Source organism: Coenobita brevimanus, chromosome 14, assembly GCF_032717465.1.
Source record: "Coenobita brevimanus isolate Jiangsu-jjx chromosome 14, ASM3271746v2, whole genome shotgun sequence".
Taxonomy (NCBI): Eukaryota; Metazoa; Arthropoda; class Malacostraca; order Decapoda; family Coenobitidae; genus Coenobita; species Coenobita brevimanus.
The window spans coordinates 49,323,648-49,346,050 of record NC_136967.1 but is presented as its reverse complement, the minus strand read 5'-3'; the positions used below and the strand labels follow the sequence as shown (position 1 = coordinate 49,346,050).

Below are 22,403 nucleotides of genomic sequence, written 5' to 3'. Positions count from 1 at the left end.
AGAGTACAGTTAAACAAATCTGATTCATATTACAATAACACAGAGATGTGTTATAGAGTCGAATTTGTACAAAATAAATAAGGCAAGTCATGTTATAATATGGTAAGGTTGTGTCATAACAAGGCAGTCATGTTTGCGAAGTTCGTGATTTAACAAGTCAAATTTAATTTATAACACTTTTGAGTCGAACTATAGCAGGGTGTACGGTTTCTAGCAAGGTAAGTCGTGCTATAACAAGTCAATTCTTGTTACAGCAATGTAAGTCGGTGTATGGCAAGTCAAGTGTGTTATAACAAGGCAAGTCTTGTTAAAGCTGAGTTGTGCTCTAACAAGGCATGCGTAATAACAAGGCATAGTCGCGGATAACAACCCAGGGCATTGTTATGACAATGCAAGTCGTGTATTGCTGCTTTTGGTGTGTCTTGAAGGCTTGGATAAACAAGCGGGCCGATGCTTGTTGCATGGACTGGGTGCGGCGGGTTTATGGGGAAAGAGCGAGGGAAGGGGGAAAAGGTTGTGGGAGATGGGGAGTCGTAGTTCTTACTGTTGCTGAGCAAGTGCTCAAGCACTCATATTATGTTTTGCATGATTAATTATTTTATCATAATGACGTTATATTTCAGGCAATTTTTTGCTGTCACCAGATAAATCACTTGAATGACCTGTGTGTGCGGCAAATCAGCGTTCTGTCTCAATCTTGCAAAAGGATTAGTGGACCTTGAAAAAGTGCGTACCAGACTTTGCCAAGAGCGTGACAGCCACTGAACTAGCAAACCATACAGCATACAGTAAAGTTTACGGTAATGGCCAGAAAATGAAACAACTAGAAGCAATGGCGTTTAAGGGCTGAAAAATTATAGCAAGAGGCGATGCGGTGTGTGAGAGGAGTGTATGATGGCTGTGGGTGTGTAGCAACATCTTGGGCTTAGGAGGGGGTTATGGTTTGGGTGCGAATGTGGTACGAGTGTGTGTGGAAGTTTTTGGCAAGGTGGTTTTTGGCACGCACGGGAACCCGTGAATTTGTGTGTGCGTAGGAGTGGAATGGTGTGGGTTTGGGTGCAGGTGTCTGTAATAGGATGATGTGTGCGTGTGTGTGTGTGTGTGTGTGTGTGTGTGTGTGTGTGTGTGTGTGTGTGTGTGTGTGTGTGTGTGTGTGTGTTGGTGGTAAACTGTGAGAGTGGAAGCGAAATTGTTGTGGATTCAAGAGCGGTGGGTGTTAGTATGAGGGCAGTTTTAGCTTGAGAATCAGTGCGATGTCAGTGTGGTTTTGACTGTTCGAGAAAGAAAATATGTGGGAATGGATGTGGAGGTAAAAGAACAGCAGAATGTATGTGGGAATTGTTGTGGGTATGAGAGAAAAATTATTAGTGGGTGTGGGGGGGGGTGATTATAATGGCAGCAGGGGAGGGGGGGAGGGGGGAGAGTTGACTGAGTGGTGATGCTACCGTGGGTCAAGAAGAGTGTGGATGAGGGTACATTAATTGTGTGTGTGTGTGTGTGTGTGTGTGTGTGTGTGTGTGTGTGTGTGTGTGTGTGTGTGTGTGTGTGTGTAAGAGAAGAACAGGTTAAATATCAGTGTGGAGAATCCTCTTAGGGAATATAAAAATTTTATTGCTGTCTTGTACATTCTTTCTACCCTTGCCTGTTGTGCACGGGAATAAATAAGCTCTTAGTGACTACATCAAACGATAATTTTTACATAACTGATAAAACACTCTAATTTTCTTATTAGGGGAATTAACACATAAACATTTCTTTGCCACAAAGGTTGACAGTTAGTTCTGAGACTTAGGGAGAGAGAATGCGTTATTAGCAGTATATATATATATATATATATATATATATATATATATATATATATATATATATATATATATATATATATATATATATATATATATATATATATATATGATGTGTGGATCAAGTATTTGCAGTGAGACAGATAGCAGAGAAAGATTTTGTGAAGGACCATAAGGTACTGGTGTTTATGGCATTCATGGATCTGGTAAAAGCATTCGACAAAGTAGACAGAGAGGGATTGTGTAGTGTTTTGCGCATGTATGGTGTAGATGGTAAGCTGCTAGGTGCTGTCAAGAGTTATTATGATGGTAAAGGCAATGTGTAAGGATTAATGGGCATCAAAGTGAATGGTTCACGATCGGTGTGGGCGCGCGACAAGGTTGTGTGATGTCCCCATGGTTGTTCAGTACATATATATGGATGGGGTGATGAGAGAAGTAAAAACACTAGTAATGGAGAGATAGATGGCGTTGGTAATGAATGGTGATAGATGGAATATCTTCAAATTTGTTGTATGGCCATGATGCAGTACTTCTTGCAAGTACCGGACAAGAACTTGGTAGGCTAGTGCAGAGTTTTGCTGATGTCTGTAGGCGTCGTGCCTTGAGAGTAATTGTAGAGAAGAGTAAAGTGATGGTTATTGAGAGAGAAGGTGATTCCCAGTGTGATGTCACAGTGAATGGAGAGAGACTGGAATTGGTGAGAGAGTTCAAGTACTTGGGTACAGTGATAAAAAAGAGAGGAAAATGTGCAAAAGAAGTTGAAAGTAGAGTGACACAAAGAAGAAAAGTAACTGGTGCAATGATAAGAAATAGGGACTTGAGTGTTGCAGTTGCACGAGGCTTACATGAGGGAGTGTTAGTGCCAACTTTAACATATGGGTGTGAGACTATGGTGTAGCATGAAAATGAAAAGTCGGGAGTAAGAGCAGTGGAGATGGGACTGCTGAGGAATGTATGTGGAGTACAAAGGGGGATAGGATACGATATAATGTGATTCGTTAAAGGTGTGGAGTGAGGAAGTCGGTGGACACCAGAATCGAAGAGAGTGTCCTGAGATGGTATGGTCATGTGGAAAGAAAGGATAACAATAGAATGATGAAAAAGGTATACCTGAGCGAATTTGAAGGAGGGAGGAGGCGAGGTAGGCCAAGGAGAAGGTGGAGATATATGGTGGATGAGGGTTTGAGGAAGAGAGGTTTGGAAGTCAGTAAGGCTAGGGAACTGACAAGAGATTGAGCTGGCTGGATGAATGTTGTGAGGAGAAGTGCATGATCAGGGATTTTGGCACCCCTTGTGAGCATGAGAGCGTCCGGATTTACTCAATCGGGTAAGTTTGTGTGAAGCTGCAGAATGTGGTGAATGTTTTGGGCGTATCCGGTGGAGCCAGGATTCCGGGGTCTTCAATGATGAGTGAATGGAAGTGTGGCCTATTTGGATTGGGCAAGTTTGTGCTGTCTGGACATTGCTACTCCTCACCCTGCCCTTGGGTGGGAAAGGAGGTCCGGATGATGATACTGAATGGTTTTATATATATATATATATATATATATATATATATATAAAATGTGTGTGTGTGTGTCTGTGTGTGTGTGTGTCTGTGTGTGTGTGTGTGTGTAATGTATGTCTGTATGTCAGTATGTATATAGTGTACTAAAGTAAGAGTATATTAATTTTGTAGTACTTATATATCTCTCATCACATCAGCCTTTTGAGTGGCCACGGCAGGACCGGCCTATCCCTACCGAAGTGGGGACGATACAGCCAAAGTATCTCTACCAAGTGGCTTAGGCTGTCTGGTAGAGATTGTAGGTAGGGTAAGAAGTGCTTGTAAGTGTAACTGTAGTACTGGAGTGGCTTTGGATGAGTGTGTACTGTAGTCTGTGAACCAAGTGTAATCGGCCCGAGGAAGCCGACTGGGTGCAAGCATACTTTATAGTATGCGACACTGGTTCAACCACAGCACCCTTTGTGTCCACCAAGCAGTACATGGCCGGGAGAACGCTCCCAAATACTATTACCCTGGCGGGGCGCGAACCCTCGTTCTTCAGCGTACCAAAAAAAAAAAAAAAAAAAAAAAAAAAAAAAGCACACTTTACCACTGTACCACAGAGGCTTCAGTACTTAAATACTGTATATATATATATATATATATATATATATATATATATATATATATATATATATATATATAGTGTGTGTGGCTTGCTAAAGTAAGACTTTATTTGTGCTACTCAACTGTATTCCTAAATATATCATTCCGTTTCCCTATAAACCCTGGAAACGCAGTGTGTCCTAGTATCACGAAATGTTTGGTTCTGGAAAATGGTTATATTTTATTTAACTTTGACTTAAGAATAACTTTACGGACTTCTTTAATTCTCGTTTTTCATCACTGATAAAAAAAAAAAAAATCATTCGCCACTGGGAGCCCTCCCAAGGTGAGAGGGTTAAAACCAATGTGACTATTTTGTATCTATATCAGTCCATATTTGGTCCATTGTAAGACAGTATTTTATCACCTAAGGGAGAGTGATGGCCAGAACTATCCCTTCCCCATTCTGGCAAATTGCTGATGGTGAAGGGGTATCTGGAGGATGAGTGATGCAAGGAAAAGTCGTTTTTATTTTATTTTATTTTTTTTACGAACAAGTGATACCGTTAGAAAGCCATACTTCCAGCACCCACTTGAAATATCCACCACGGGATGAACTCAGATTTTACACCTGAGGCTTCCATATCACGGTATGAGAGCGCCAACCATCGAACCACTCCAGTTCTAGCTATAAAAAAAAAAAAAAAATAAAAAAAAATAATAAATTTGTCGTGCAACGAAATTTAATTACGAAATTAATTACACGTTATAACAGACCATAGCAAGAGTAATGGAAATTGTTTTGCAAAAAGAGGACATGAGTATATAATTTTCCTGACATGGAAAAAAACGAATATGAGTAGCATGAATAAATATATTTCAATAGCTTTCAGGGCAAGCAGTACTGTCACTGAATAAGTCACCTGAGTCATCATACAGGCTTCCATGCTTACTCACAAAAAACTTCGACATTATCAGAAGAGAGCAGAAGTGATGCCAAGACCAATACAGGTAATATTACTGTTACCATTGCTTGAACGAAGTTGAGAAAATTGTATAACCACCCCAAATTAATGTAAATCACAGAAATGTCGACGTTAAATCAAAGAAGTATTAGAATAATTGTCCATAAAAATTGTCCGTGAAGTACATGAGCAATATCATTGCCACTAAATTTCAGTGGTAACTGTGCAGTCCCTCCACCGTGTGCATGTTGCAATAATGCCGGCTGCATGGTCCTGGGTATTGCAAATACCGCAGACAAAAAACTGAAACATTCAGAATTTAATTCAGCGTCTCCATTTCGGGAAGGGACAAGGGAACAAGATGACACGAGAGAGAGAGAGAGAGAGAGAGAGAGAAACACGATCGGAAAGCACAACATGCCTATTTAATCCCAATGTTGGATGTCTGTGTACGTCTCGTTAAGGACAGTACATATTACGGCAAAGGAAAGGCACTGATAATAGTTGGGACGTGTAAATAAATTCAAGGATATATATACGTAGTATTATTTAGATAATAGTCCTATATCACTATACTGCCTTTTATTATTGTATGTGCCACAATGGTTAGCAAAGTTTGGTATAAAGCTGCTCGTGTAAAAAAAAAAAAAAAAATCGAACCATACGGGATACTGACTCACGGGTCATCTTTCTCGCTTTGTAAAACTGACCCTTCGTTTAAAAGACTGATCCATAGTTTGAAAAAATGGCCCTCCATGGAAATATTTTGAACTTGAGACAGGCCCACAGGATCAGATAGGTCCAAGGGGGAAAATAGATGCAGTGGGGAAATTAGGGCCATAAGGAAAATTGTGTCCAAAGGCGAAAATAGGTCCTTCTTGAGGACAGGTCCATCAGACATGATTGGTCCAACGAGGATAACATGTGCATCAGGGAAAATAGTTTCACAAAGTAAATTGTGTCCAAGGGCGAAAATACGTCCGTGATGAAAATATGGCCATAAGGCACAATTAGTCTAAAGGGACACTGCATTCAAGGGGAGGCGGGGGGGAGGAATATGTTCATGGAGAGAAATAGATCCAACCATCCATCCATCTATCATCTAATCAGGAATATAAACCATGGCGAAAATAAGTCCCCAATGTTAGATACAACCAGTGAGGAAAATAGGTCCAGGAGTGGGAAGTAGCTTCACCTTGAAAAACCGATCAAAGGGGAAGCACAGGTAGGTCCAAAGAGAAAAACAGATTTGGGGAGGAAAATGGATCCACAGGAGAAAAATAGATCCATGTGGGATATTATGTCAGTGAATGAACAGGCCCCTGGGGAGGGGGGAGGAAAATAGGTGGGTGTTGGGTTGACGCCAATGAGTTGTAGCCAGATATGGGTCAATGTGACAATAACATTATCAACAACAGCATTAATAATAATAATAATAATAATAATAATAATAATAATAATTCGTGGTAGGTGGGGGCGCTCACCATCCACTCACTGTAGTGCTGCTCTCGGGTGTCTGCCCTTTCCTCTCCTCCATCCTTCTTTCTTTCCATCCTCTTCTGTCCTTCTTTCCTTCATTCTTTCCTCGTCCTTATGCTTCTGGGTGAATTTACACTCCCTCTTCTGTCTTTCTTTCCTTCATTCTTTCCTCTTCCTTTTGCCTGTGGGTGACTCTACACTGAGTGACAAGCCAAATGGTTTCCTGTACACCAGGAAGCCATTTACTACGCTAGGTAGTAACCATATAGCCAACTTTTGGCTCCTGGTGGTTTAGTGGGTAATTACGGCACTCCAGTCGGATTGAGCCTGTGTAGGTTTACATCCAAGGGTTGGTTGGGGTTTATTGCTCATGTAGGAATGCCACTCAGGGACGAGTGAGGCTGGTCACTCTCATCTTAAATGTCAGGACCAACCTGCCTAACCCCGGGTTCCTACGCTCCTCATTGGGCAACGTAGGATTGGATGATGATGGATCAATGAATAATAATAATAATAATAATAATAATAATAATAATAATAATGATGATGATGATGCTGATGATGAGGGTAAAAAGATAAAGACACTCCAGTTCAGATGGGTATATCTGATTTATCGATAAACAATGCATGTTTCACACCGATATAAATAGTTCTCTCTCTCTCTCTCTCTCTCTCTCTCTCTCTCTCTCTCTCTCTCTCTCTCTCTCTCTCTCTCCATGGAACAGGCTATTTATATTTACTATGTGGGCATAATTACTGAATTTAAACAGGTCACGCATCCCATCATGTACTTTGAATGAGTCGGTGGTATAATGGTTAGCATATCCAGCCTGCATCTGGCAAATCCAGGTTCATTCCGAGTTGCTTCGATGTCTCTCAGTTCACCCAACAGTACAACGGGGACCTGGATGCGAACTGGGTGGTTGCGTGCCGTGTTCTGAGGAAGATTACATCTCGGTAAAAGTAGATTGCTTGCTTTACCTACCCTCGTGCAGACGATAGTCGTTAATCTTATGTCTTCTGAATATTATTTTTTTCTATTATTCTTCCTGAAGGGTTGTACACTCCAGAGGATCCAGGTGGGACCAGAGCAATTGTAAGCATTATACCGGATTCTTAATTACCCTAAGAATATAGCTAACGACAGCACAGTGATCATTGCGACTGATAATGACCACTATGGATTAAGACAGATTGAGCGGAGGTTCTGCTGCCTTCCCTTCCCTTCCAGTCTTGGAAGGTGAGTATATTTCTTCCCCTAGCAGACAAATATATTTAAGTATAAACCGCGTAATTTTAATACATATCTCTGTAAGGTGTTCAATCATACCCATTCATCGCGGATACACCAATAAATCTGGTTGTTGAATGGAAATGTAAAATATGCGTTTTCCATCTCCATTCAGATCAACGTTTTCGATACCAATAACCTTTGTTAGATTGGAAGGGACGATTGGGATGGATTTAATAGGGGATTCCACGAAAGATGAAAGGTCAGATAGAACTGCTAAAATTGGGGTGGGGGTGGGGGGAATGCAGCAAATTCTATATTCTCTTCTTCGTGGAGTAAGGGACTGAAGCTAGGCTGCACAGTCGTTACCTTAATATATTAAAAGACCTACGTCATTGGCAGCATTTTACGTAAATCCACAGCCGCCATCTGGACTCGAACCATTGTGCATACTCATTGGACACGGACGTTTCTAGCTGCCTTGTCTGCTTTGTGACCTCAGTGTCAAAGGGCCTGTAGCATGAATGCAGGTGCCTCAGTTCTGTGAGAGAGAGAGAGAGAGAGAGAGAGAGAGAGAGAGAGAGAGAGAGAGAGAGAGAGAGCGCTCGCGCACATACACACACACACACACACACACACACATACATAAATATATATATATATATATATATATATATATATATATATATATATATATATATATATATATATATATGGTAGGTGGGGCGCTCACCATCCACTCACTCGATGTAGTACTGCTGTTGGGTGTCTGCCCTTTACTCTCCTCCATCCTTCTTTCCTTCCATCCTCTGTTGTCTTTCTTTCCTTCATTCTTCCTCTTCTACCTGTGGGTGACTCTACACTGAGTGACGAGCCAAATGGTTTCCTGTACACCAGGAAACCATTTACTACGTTGGGTGGTAACCATATAAACAAATATTGGCACCTGGTGGTTTAGCAGGTAATTATTGCGCTCCAAACGGATTGAGCCGGTGGAGGTTTATATCCAAGGGGTGGTTGGGGTTGATAGCTCATGTAATGCCACTCACGGCTGAGTGAGGCTGGTCACTCTCATCTTAAATGTCGGGACCAACAGCCTGATCCCGGGTTCCTACGCTCCTCATGGGGCAATGTAGGTTTGGATGATGGATGGATATATATATATATATATATATATATATATATATATATATATATATATATATATATAGAGAGAGAGAGAGAGAGAGAGAGAGAGAGAGAGAGAGAGAGCCTCTGTGGTACAGTGGTAGAGTGTGCGTCTTACACGCTTGTGGATGCAGGTTCGTCTCCCGCCAGAGTTGTAAAACTTTGGGAAGCGTTCACTGAGCCACTTACTACTTTGGCGGGCATAAGGGGTGCTGTGGCTGAACTTGTGTCGCATACTAGTATGCACCCAGTCGGCTTAATGCGGGCCGATTACACTTGGTTCACAGACTATACATACATTCAAAGCCACTACAACACTACACTCACACTCACAAGCACTTCTCACCCTAGATACAGTCTCTACCAAGCACCCTAAGCCGCTGGGTGGAGATGTATCGTTCTTGCTTCGGTAGGGATAGGCGTCATCCACAGTGAAGCAGAATAGCCATCTCTTGATGTTTAAAGGTTAAACAAAGAATGCAAGAACAACACTTAGCAGCATCAGACAGGCTTTCAGTAGGGAAAGATATATCTGTAACTCCTTGAAAACTTCCATCTCTTTCTCATATGCAGAGGATTGTGTAAGAAATGCTTCCTTGAAAGTATGGGAGGTCGTATCTATGGCTGGAGCAATCCTGACGATACCCGTTGCTTACAACAAAAAATAATAGTTTTCAAACTTTGGTATAACTAAAGAAACTGATAACCAAGTCTGACCATTAGAAACTTAACTAGTGCTGGTAGAGATAGGTTAAATTATGTTTTCGTTCTTTGAATTTCTCATTAAATGTTATTTTCTCCAGTACTGTACTCGATTTGTACCCGATTCATACGTCACTGGTGGTATAGCCAACCACGGTTGTTTAATATGTATTCGTGACGAAAGTGAGATAGAATACAATACAGGTCCACTACTCAGAAATTATTACATGCCTTAATAAAACTGCTTGCGAATATCAAAAACTAGTGCATGCATACACATTGGCCTTTGACTGATTGTTCTCAAATTATAGTCCCTTCGCTCTTGCCTTACTCTCCACCTATCCACTAAGTTTGGTCTGAGTCCAAAACCATTTAAACTGACCTTGTTAATACAACTATCACCACTACAACTATCGTTGCTGTCTCTGTCAACACAAAGAATAATATCAGTATCGCATATATTTTTTATATCAATTCTTTTACAATGAAAGGTTTGTTAATGGTTTCCTTATCCTATATATAAAAAATAGAGTACCGGTAGGACATCTAAAATGATAGAATATATTACATTTTTTAAAGTGCAGTGATGAAAATTTACCAGTCTGTCTTTCTCTGTCTGCCAATATCTATCTACCTATGGACACACACACACATTATATATATATATATATATATATATATATATATATATATATATATATATATATATATATATATATATATATATATTATATACAATATATATATGCATGATGTGCCTGGAAGACATGAAAATGGGGAACGAATGATAGCGATGTGTGTTGAGCGAGAGATGGTGATTGGAAATAAGCTGTTTGAGAAGAAAGATATTTATGAAAGATATTTATAAGTATACATGAGTGAGACAGGAGGGTGGAAGGGTTGTTGATAGAGTTTTGATGGACTATGTGGTTGTGTCTAGGAAAGTAATAGGAAGATTGTTGGATGTGAGAGTTCTGAGAGGGGAGGGTGGAGGTATGACTGACCACTACCTGGTGGAGGGAAAGTAAAGAGCAGGTAAGAGATGGGTGAGAGCTAGGAGGGTTAGGTGTGGCAGGGAGGTTTTGAAAGTGAGTGAGTTGGATAAAAGAGAGAAAAAGATAGAGTATCAGGAGAAATTGAAAGATGAGTGGAACGCAGTGAAAGATCAGGAAAATGGTAGTGTGGAGGAGGAATGGCAGTTGTTTAAGAGTGCTGTAGTGGGGCATGCAGAAGAGATGTGTGGTGTGAGACGTGTGGGTGGTGGTGTAAGAAATGGAAGTGAATGGAGGTGCGAGGAAGTAAGTATGGCTGTGGCTGAGAAGAGACGTGCATATGAAGTGTGGCTGCAGAGGAAGGATGAGGTATCATATGAAAGGTCTAAGGAAAAGAGGAATAGGGCGAGAAGGGCTGTGCGTGATCCTAAAGTGGCAGCAGATGAGAGGTGCGGTAGGCGGCTGACAGAGAATTTTCAACAGAATAAGAAAATGTTTTGGAAGGAGGTGAAAAGGGTGCAAAAGGGAGAGTCTGGGAAGGAAGAACGAGTAAAAGCAGAGGATGGAAGGATGTTAATTGAGATGGATGCAGTAAGGAAGAGATGGGCAGAATATTTTGAAAGATTGTTAAATGTAGAGGAGGAAAGGGTGGCTGAGATTGTGGCGGATGGAAGGGTGCAAGGAATAAATGTGTTGGGAGAGTTGAATGATTCTTTGATCACGAAGGAGGAAGTGGAGAAGGCAGTAAAGGAGATGAAAACAGGGAAAGCTGCAGGTATGGATGGGTGTGCTGTGGAATGCCTGAAGGGTGGTGGAGTGACTATTGTTGACTGGTTAGTAAGATTGTTGAATGTGTGCTTTGTGAAAGGTATAGTGCCAGTTGACTGGGCAAGTGCTTGTTTGGTCCCGTTGTATAAAGGCAAGGGTGATAAGTATGAATGTACTAGCTTTAGGGGTATAAGTCTGTTGAGTGTTGTAGGTAAGGTGTATGGTAGAGTGTTAATTATGAGAGTTAGAGAGGGTACAGAGGGAGTGATTGGTGATGAACAGTGTGGCTTTAGGAGAGGGAGAGGATGCATGGATCAGGTGTTTGCTGTGAGACAAGTGTGTGAAAAGTATTTAGCGAAAGGCAAGGATGTGTTTTGGGCATTCATGGATTTAGAGAAAGCGTATGATAGAATAGATAGGGAGGCTTTGTGGACTGTTTTAAGATTGTATGGACTTGATGGTAGGTTACAAAAAGGGGTGAAAAGTTTTTATGTAAATAGTAAGAGTGGGAAATGCTGTGAGTGATTGGTTTTCCGTGAGAGTAGGGCTGCGACAGGGATGTGTGATGTCGCCTTGGTTGTTTAATATTTATATGGATGGTGTTGTAAAGGAGGTGAATGCAAGAGTTTTAGGTGGAGGTCTGAGTCTGGTGAATGTTGATGGTGGAAAGTGGAATCTGAAGTAGCTGATGTTTGCAGATGATACTGCACTGGTGGCTGATTCGGAGGAGAGATAGAGACAATTGGTAGAGGAGTTTGGAAGGGTGTGTGAAAGGAGGAAATTGAAAGTAAATGAGAATAAGAGTAAAGTGATAAAGTGAACGAGGTTGGTAGATGGTAGGGGGATGAATATAGTTTTAAATGGCGAGTTGCTTGAGGAGGTAGAGTGTTTTAAATATCTAGGGTCACATGTTGCTGTGGATGGAAGAATAGATGCAGAAGTGAAGTTTAGAATAAATGAAGTAGGAAAGGTGCTGGGAGGAATGAAAAAAGTGTTTAGATGTCGTCCGCTTAGAATGGATGTAAAGAGAAGGCTGTATGAGGGTGTTGTGGTACCGACTGCGTTATACGGGGCTGAAACATGGAATATGGGTGTAGCAGAGGATGTTGCGATGGTTTGGGCATATGGAAAGAATGGATAATGAGCGATTGGTGAAAAAGAAAACTAGATCTGATGTGAGAGGTGTAAAGCTGAGAGGAAGACCACAAATAGGATGGATGGACAGTGTGAAGAGAGCGCTAGATGCAAGAGGGATGTCTGTTGAGCAAGGAAGAGTGGCTGTGCATGACAGAAATAAATGGAGAGAAATTGTGAATGAATAAGTGATGATGCAGCCCTGAGGGGATATTCTCCCGCATTTGGTCTGATCAGCTAGTCAGGTCAGGTGAGGGTAAGGGGATGGGTCTGTTATGATGTGGCAGGGGTAAACCAGCTCTGCTGTTGGGCCCTGCTGCAGATGTCACTGATTGCATTGCGCAGTTGACTCTTGTGCGGTGTGGTGTGGTGAGGATGTGTCCCTTCTCTTCTTTGGGGCTAAGATGCGAATGAATGTGTTTGCATGGATGAGTAAATAGGGAGTGTATTGTCCTGTCTCGGCTACCTCCTTTTCCTTGGGGGAAGCAGCCTAGGTATATATATATATATATATATATATATATATATATATATATATATATATATATATATATATATATATATATATATATATATATATATATATATATATATATATATATATATATATATATATATATATATATATATATAACATCATCATCAACAGCAGCAGCAGCCGTTTGAGTATCCAATGCAGGACCGGCCTATCCCGACCGAAGTTGGGACGATACAGCCAATGTATCTCTACCAAGTGGCTTAGGCTGTCTAGTAGAGATTGTATGTAGGGTGAGAAGTGCTTGTAAATGTAATTGGAGTGGCTTTGGATGTGTTACACACACATCCAAAGCCACTCCAACACTATATATATATATATATATATATATATATATATATATATATATATATATATATATATATATATATATATATATATATATATATATATATATATATATATATATATATATATATATATATATATATATATATATATATACATATATAATATATATATATATATATATATATATATATATATATATATATATATATATATATATATATATATATATATATATATATCCTTTAGTGTACAATAAATCTGAGACTGAAACACTAAAATAAAATAAAATCCATCCAATCTGGGGATATAAGCCTTCCAGCGTTTTCATTTTACAATTTTTTCTACATATTTGCTTTCATCATAAAGAGTCACGCAATGCATCGGGCAGTATCCCTCTCATTGGTGAATAATTATTCTACCACAAAAAACAAACACTCAAGTGGAGCTGAATTTGGTAATGTGGGGGTGAGATTGATATAGACTTTGTGTTTGGCCAGGGAAACAAAGTAGCATCCGGGTCATTTAGTCAGTGGAGAAACAACTGGTGTCCTCTCCACTTTGAGTCAATAGTGTCTTGTCGAAATTAAAATACTTGTGATCATCAACACCTTCCCTAGAGTGTGGTGAATGACATAAATCGTTTTCTTACCTTGTTGGGTAGTTGCCTAGCCGCAGTGATTAGTTTATCACGAACAGCCATTGACATGCGACAGCTCTGTTCATTGCTTGGTCTGGCCAGTCACCACTATGCCCGAGCTATGAGAGAGTACCAGCGCCTCTGCTTGTGCCTGCGACCCGTTGAGGGGGTCATCCAGCAGCAGAACTGAGTCGCCGGGAGCTTACAAGATTAAGGAAACCATGAATTGGTTCAGCTTGAGAGCATGTTATGGAGCCATCAAGTGCCAGGACACTGACATTGATGTCTTTGTCCATAGCTCTGGGATCACTGTGCCAAATTCACGGCGTTTCCGACGTTCTTTAGGCGAGGGGGAGACAGTGGAATTTCGTCTCATTCAGGATCCCAAGGGTCCCGAGGCTAGGGATGTCACTGGACCGGGGGGTGTTGCTGTGAAGGGCTCTGCCCATGCACGATGGCACCTCACGGCCCGGAGACGCCGGCTTGGGGGTCCTGGGAGTTCTGGTGAGATAAATACTATCATTTACGATGTGTATCGCGATGGCTGAAGCTTTTAGTTAAGGTGACAAGGCGGTTCTGCCTGTTCTCCTACCTCAAAATTTTTGAGGTGAACGGGCTTCCTGCCTTGCCATTCCTAGAAGTTTTGCCTGCGGTACACGTTCTCCCCCTCATTGTGAGTGTGAGGCCCAGCAGTGGCAGCCACCACTATCCTGCACAACACCATGGAGACGGCTGCAGCTGGATGACCCACTCAACAGGGCGACTGGTACTGCCAGTGAAATTCCGATCACCAATCCGGCACCGTCACAGGCCGTGGAACTTTAACTTGGGGACACTGTCGTCGAGGTTCACCTCCCGCTGTCAGGAGCCGAGGAGGAGTGGGTCTCTTCTCCCGTCCCTTCCGTGCATCTAAATGTAAAAGAACCCCCCTCCTCCCCTTCTTCATCTGCTGCTGGTGTTGTGGAGATGCCTCTACCATCACCATCTGACAATGTCTCTCGCACCTCTTCCCCCCACCACCTATGGGAAAAAAAAAGAACAAGAAGAGTGGCAGGTGCAAGGCCAACCCTTCCAGCATCGCCAGGTGCCTCCTGGTACCCTTTCCACCACTTCCAGCCGCCGACCACCTTGTCTCCTGCACGGATACGTATTTGGAAGAGCTTCTCATTAACCTCATGGATCCGATAAATGACTATGACACTCTGCCTTTCATCTGCCGGCAGCTCTATCAGGAGATCCGTGAGGCTATCATTTCCAATGCCCTCTCTCCTGCTTGAGTAGCTGGTATCGATGCCAACAGTGCTGCAGATCCTGATCGTGCTGCTATAGTCCACTACATCGTGACCAGACTGCTATCTTAAATTTACCGCCCCCTGTTCCATCTGTCTGCCATTGCACTTGACCTGCCTTCCACCATTGCTTTGGACCCTGTTGTGGCTGACTCTCCCGCTTTTTTTTCTCTTTCTTTTTTCTGCTTGTCTGTTTCTTTTTTGTGCCCACCTCTGATGGGCTCTTTGTTTGCCTGTGCCACACCACTGTTAGTGTAGGGAGAATGTTCACAGCAACAACAACAACACTGACGTGATGTGGTACTCACAACGTTGTAAAAGTTTACCTACCTGTGAGTTAAAAGTGAGTGAGATGCTGCAAACCATTTGCATCATTAACACACTCATTCAAGATACAATTACAGTACTGGGAACATGTTGTCTTGATACACTGAGTAACTTCAGCATGAAGAGGATTACAGCATTAAACTATGTTTAACAGTGCCTTGAGCTGATTACCCCCAGTGAAGAGATTTGGGATTATATATCCATAATAGCCTCCTTTCTGATCCTGAAGATAATTAATGGACATCCACTGGTCACCAGATGCACTCGGTACTCTCCCAGGTAGTCTGACTCGTGATTTTTGCAGAAAGTGCGAGACATGACATCAAATCATCGACCTTCGATCTGCACTTCAAAAGCAGGGCAAAACTATAATTACACAGAGTTCGAATGTGTTGGGCATGGAATTATCAAATACCTGCTTATTAGAAAATGGAAGAGCTTAGTGGATATGGGTTGACCCTTTTACTGGACCTGCTTGGGAAGAAGCAAGCTGGTTATGTGTTTTATACCTTTTGTCTGTCTTTGTCTCTCATTCTGTTTGTGTGCCAGATCCCATACCCCAATATCCGGCAGTGTTGTGTGCCAGTGGGAGTGTTCGGTCAGCGAGCATGTCAGATATCGAAGCAATTTTCCCTATAAGAGACGGAAGAAATGCCAGAGATGTGTTGCAGACCCAAACCCAAACTCTCATATACCTTACTCAATCAACAGAGACTGACACAGAAACATCATAGGTAGTGTTATTAGCCTCATAAACAACATTATTGCTAAAAAATGGCACACCAAACATCACGTGCAGGTGGGTGGGATGGTGGGATGTGCGATATTCAACACCTCTTCAGGGCAACTAAACAGCCAGGCAGGCTGCTGGCAGTGCAACAGGCAGGGGTGAGGGAGGGTGGGGGGGATGGACAAGGAGACAAGAAGGGGTGGGAGAGGGAGACAAGTGGGGGTGAGGGAGGGAGGGGGCACAGAGAACGAGGCAAGAAAGCCAAACAGCCCTGCTACCCCCCCGCCCTCAGTCTCACTCACTCATTCACTCACCCACTCACTCACTCTCACTCACTCACTCTCACTTACTCATTCACTCAGCACTCACTCACTCATCACTCACTCACTCACTCATCACTCTTACTCACTCACTCTGTATCACTCATTTACCCCACCCACTCACTCAGTCACTCACTCAGACACTCACTCACCACTCTCACTCACCCAGTCACTCGCTCACCACTCCCACTCTCTCACAACCATCATTCACTCACCAATCTCACACACACACACACACACACACACCCACACACACACACACACACACCCACACACACACACACCGCTCGCTGGCGCAGTGGTAACGTTCTCGCTTGCCATCTGGTAGACGGGAGTTCGCGCCTCGCTCAAGTTGCGAAAAGTTTCACTGAAGAAGTGGGTGGTTACTGTCCCCCTGGAGCAAGGGGACGGGTGTGTGGGTGTGTGAAGGTCATAGCCTTGCCCTTAGATCGGACTATATGAGCTCTCAGCTCCCTTCCGGGAGGGTAAAATGCTGACGATCACGACCATCAAGTGATCCTGACCGACCCGGTGAATTACACACACACACACACACACACACACACACGGGAGACAAGCGGGGGTTGGGGAGGAGGGGGATGGAGAGGAAAACAATCAGGGGTAGGGGAAGGCAGGGGGACGGAGGGAGACATGCCTGACAATGCTGAGTGTGGTGGGGGATGGAGGAGGGACGGGTGGGGGATGGAGGAGGGACGGGTGGGGGGGAGAAGAGAGGGGACGGAGGGAGGACAAGAGGACCGGGAGAGCCTCGTTTCAAACATAGGGAAAGGCTAGGTGTTGGACTGGAGAGGCAGGATATCGGACTAGCAAGGCGATGGACATTCAAACTGTTCGGATTGTTGGAATATTTGCCTATTTCTTGTGTTCAGTCTAGCGAAGTGCTGCTTATCGATTCGCCAGATAACGGGGTATGGGTGTGGAAAAATATTGGATGGCATTACATCTACCAAATTTGTGACAGAATTTTGCTGAGATGATTAACAGCATATGAAAATGAAAGTAAGATGAAGAAAATAGCTTGCTTCCTTTATCAACTGTAGTTTCGGTTGAATAAAATCATATGGAGCAAGCAAGAATGAAATGCAATAAGTGTCCTGGCAATGAATGGAACTGAGGTAAACTGCTTGTAAAGAAAGTATTATAAAATATTATCTAGTAAGATATAAAATAATCCCGTTCCATGCATGGGGACTATTAAGCATGCCATTAATATTCTGTAGGTTAGAAATTTCCCCCAGAATATGTCGATGACAGAAGATATCCACCTCCCTACCATTCGTCTGGAGACACAGATTGATTCGAGGATCTCTACATCCGAGAACAAAGAAGAGTACCTAAGCAATGAAGGGGTAGAAGGAGGCTCTATGTAATTCGTCCAGGTTGAAACAAGTGTACTGACGGGAAACGAAATTCTTTAATGATACCAAAAATACTACAGGCCATTAAACGAAAGAGTTTCATGACCTTCGGGAGGATGAAGGGCATAAATTTATGTTTCTTCTCTTCATAAAATCATTGAGATCTCTCAGTATGCTACAGTTCTTGTCCTTCATTGACCCCTTGCTCAGAGCATCATTCTTCTTCCTGATCTTATCTGTTACCCACTCTGTCCTGTCTTCCTCAGTCTCCTTTTTAAAATCTTCTTCCATCTCATTAACCTGATTACTAATCGTAAACCAGGATTCTTAATTTTTGTGTTTTTCTCATTCATTGTTTCACCATCAACTCCTCTTCCCTGTCCCCCCCCCCCCGTTTTCTCTAAGTTATCCACCTTCCCCAACATAATTCATACTACCCCAACTCTGCTCCCATTCCTCAAACCCCACATCACCTCAACTCAAGTTCCCTTTCCTTAGTCATCTTCTTTCCATTTTTGACATTATCTGCTTTCTTCTTTATTCCACACCTTATTCATTATCCAACCACAATTTCCTCTCTCTTATTCTCCCTCATATCGCACTTCCTCAGTTTCCCTCCTTCACTGTCCTTTCTTTGTCTGGATCTCATTATGCCATGCACTGCTTCATAGCTTCATCATTCTTTCATGAAAGTCATCTTCTTCGCCTTCTTGCAGTTCATCTTAGTACTTCCTTTCCTACTGAGAAATAATGGGACTTAGCAAAGTTTGTCTGCCTTAATGATTCTCCTTCACTAGTCTAAACCTTCTTCGTTCAAGCTTTCTTCTTTCCCTCTTTGCAATAATTTTCCATCTTTTTCTGGTATCTCCGTTCTCCATATAGTCCCCTCTCTCAGTGTCCGTTTTTCTCCTCCATTTCAGTTGTATCATACTGTCATAAATTCCTCTTTTCATCTCCTAAGTTCCCCTCCCCGTCAAGGTTCCTTCCTTAGGCTATTTCCGACATCTACGTAGTCCCCTTGCAGTCCCCTTCCATGTCATTATTCATAATTTGGCGTTATCACTCCCTTCCTTCTTCCCTCTCATGTCGACTTTCCATAGTACCATATCTAAGTCTTAACCCTTCCTTAGTCCCTTATCTTTTTTCCGTGCCTCAGTCCCCTTCCCTGACCTTCCGAGGGTGACTAAAACCTGATATAAAAAGGAATGAAGAATATGTCGTTTTATTCAAGGAAATAATTCAAGCTTCGTTTTTCCCTAAGCTTCGTTTTTCCCTGCCTTACTCCATACCACCTCAAGTTATTCATCTCCCATAGTCCCCTTCCTCAGTCAACTACTTGCCATGACCCCATTCCTCTGTCGGTCCTCATATGGCACACACTTCATCATACCATCCTGTCTCAACTCATCGCACTGAGCTCTATAATATGGAGGGGCTGTCTCCGCAGGGAGCTTGTGACTTACGGTCACCATTTTGAACACCCGCACTCGTCGTCTCCACCACAGTAATGCATTTGTATACATATGTATCATAATACAAAAGTATATATAGATTTTGTTTTCTGCCTAGCTTCAAGAATTATATGGGAAACAATTAGCCAAGAGTATGAATAAAAGAACGCCATAGGTTATTGCAATGCAGAACATGCCTTTCTTCTTTATTCTTTATGAACTCCTTAAACTAATGTCTGTTTAATTATGATAAATAAAACTGAGGTCGATAGAGAGAACAGATATATGAGAATAATGTAAATTTCGCCATGATAAAGTATATAAGCACATTATTTACAGTAAAAAAAGTGTCATTATCTACCAGCTATTAACAGTACCACCTACAAATATCTTCATCTACAAAAACATACTTCCATTATTACCCCTTACTGATTTTTAAATGCAATCAACCTAGCCAACTACTTTCTTACTCTAGTACCAATAGCTTCCTCAGTGATGGATTCCTTTATGCGATGTACCCTAATAATACTGTAGCATTGTGATACCAGCATTATTAATTTGTGAACAAGATTGTTCTCAATGGAGGTGTCAAACATTGGATGATTAAACAATCAGATATTCTCTGTATAGTAATACTGTGTTAGATGATGTGTAACACACCTGGGGAAATAAGTAGTGGCATTGGCTGATGTTTTAAGAACTTATTTTTGTTCCTTTGCAAAATTTGAAAGTTTTTCTCACTTTCTTGACAGACTTTAACCTCACTGACTCGTATTCAGGAGGCCTCCCCCATCTCTCTTGTTAATAAAAGTGCCCAAATAACTATAGCCTCAAGATACTGATTCTACCTGTAGTACTTCTTAACAAAGCATTTTTTTATAATAAATATTAAAGATTAGTGACATCGAAGCACTGGCCTCTATATTACAACTCTCTCTCTCTTTCTCTGTCTGTCTGTCTGTCTGTCTGTCTGTCTCTCTCTCTCGCTCGCTCGCGCGCGCGCGCGCGCGTCTTTGAACACCTATTTTTTGTAAGTTATATGCAATGCGAATATCCTGCATGCTGCATGAATGTAAACAAGCGTAATGTGTTTATTAGTCTATCTATTGCCAGACGACATAATCTCATAAATGGTGGCTATTTGTCTCTGTGTTAGTTACTTCACGGAGAGGGGAGCTAACTCTCCACCAGCCACTTGCTGACACATAGGGAACACATATGGGTTGGTTTTGTGGTAAACAGACAGCACTGTAAATGGTTTCCTGGCTTATGGGGAACTATTAGACTTGTCTTTCATTTTAAAACCACCTGAAAAGGAAAGAAGACGAAGAATAAAAAGTAACAGGAAAGATGGGAGAAACAGGAACAGAAGAGGGGTGACACAGAAAAAGAATGGTATAGGGGAAGGAAGATGTAGCCAGCAGTACATTAAGTGAGTGGATGATGGTCGCCAGCACGTTATAGATTTAGCAACAAGATATATTTCTTAAAAGGATGTGTGAAATTTAACGCGATCTCACGTCGATGAATTCCTTTGCCCATATTTGCATCCGGTAGCTTAACGGTGGACCATGGCACTACATTTTCCGAACTCATCAGCTGATTTCAAAGGGCGCTGGTGTCAGGCGGGGTATTTCATCTGGGCTGCAACTACACCAGCGTCGCCCTTTTGGCGGACCTACAAACTACGTGGCACAACCCATGAGATAGCCTCTCCATGTTATAGAGCTCAGTCACTCACCCAGGGCTTATTTTATCTGACGCACCATCCCTACACGTCTCACTGCCAGCAGAGAAAGAGGAAGAGTTTTATATTATTCATACTTCCATACAATAATTTTTTGTCAGTCGCCACGCATCTTACTGACAGCCTGAACTCGCATGGCAAGAGAAGGTTGGGAAGATTGTATGGTTCGGACTCTAGTTCTAGGCTTCACAGTCTATTCCCCGAGTCCCAGTAATTTTGTTATTCTTAATCTTCAGACACCGTCATTTCGCAGCTATGGTCGTACCATTCTAAAGTGGCGGTTCGGGTGGGGCACGAACCTCTGTACAGTGTTGCCACGTTTTCCGTACTCGCGATGCCTCTCTCTCTCTCTCTCTCTCTCTCTCTGTCCTGGGGGGATGTGCATCACCTTAGGGAATTTTGTTTCTTTTATGCCTTATAAACTTGTGATTTCTATGTTTTGTTTTTTATTATATTATTGTTTTACATATGACGCCAGATGACCTCGGTGTTACGGCGCTTTTTCATTCATTCTCGCCCTCCTTCCTTCCCTTCCTTCATCTTTCCCTCAGCTTGACAATGCACTCAACACTGCCCCTTGCCTGCCTTCTCTCTCTCTCTCTCTCTCTCTCTCTCTCTCCTTGGGGAGATGTGCTTCACCCTTGGGAATTTTGTTTCTTTTATGAGTGACTTATAAACGTGTGCTTTCATTTCTTTATTTTGTTTTTATTATATCTAATTATGTTTAAAAATATTATTTTTTACATATGGCGCCAGATGACCTGGTTGTTGTGGCGCCATGATTTGTTTTCATTCAATCACTCTCTCCCTCCTTCCTTCCCTCCCTTCCTTCATCTCTCACTAAGCTGCACTCAACACTGCCCCTGGTCTGCCTTCCCCCCCCCTCTCTCTCTCTCTCGTCTGTGGTATTTTAGGATACATTTTGGTTATTTTCTTTTACGTTATAATGTACATATTGTAAATTTGACTTTATTTCCACACCACCCAGGAGGTTAAAGTCTTGGCGCGTTTTTTTTAAGAGGTGTCCCCAAACAGGCCTATTCCTCTATCCCTCACAAATGACCAGGTCGGACTGGGTGTGTGTGAGTGTTGCCGCTCACGAGGGTTTAATGCATATATTTTTTTTACTAAGAAACTGGCATATTTTTGCTTATATTCCTGCACATTATCTTATAATCATAATTGTGACATTATTACCCACCCCAGAAATACGGTAACAGCCAATAAAAGTGACTACTTTTTTTTAAAGCAACACTGTAAAATAATTATGCCACGTTTCTGTATTGCAGTATAAATATTTTACGCATAATCAGTTTACTGTTCTTTCATATATTATAATACACACGTTACCATTATATTCTT

General features: G+C 42.0%; 1 pseudogene; it reads left to right on the top strand.

Annotated features, from left to right (window-relative positions):
• The first annotated feature begins 14,019 nt into the window (after positions 1-14,019).
• On the top strand, positions 14,020-14,346 carry LOC145390394 (Y-box-binding protein 1 pseudogene; annotated as a pseudogene).
• Positions 14,347-22,403: the final 8,057 nt, after the last annotated feature.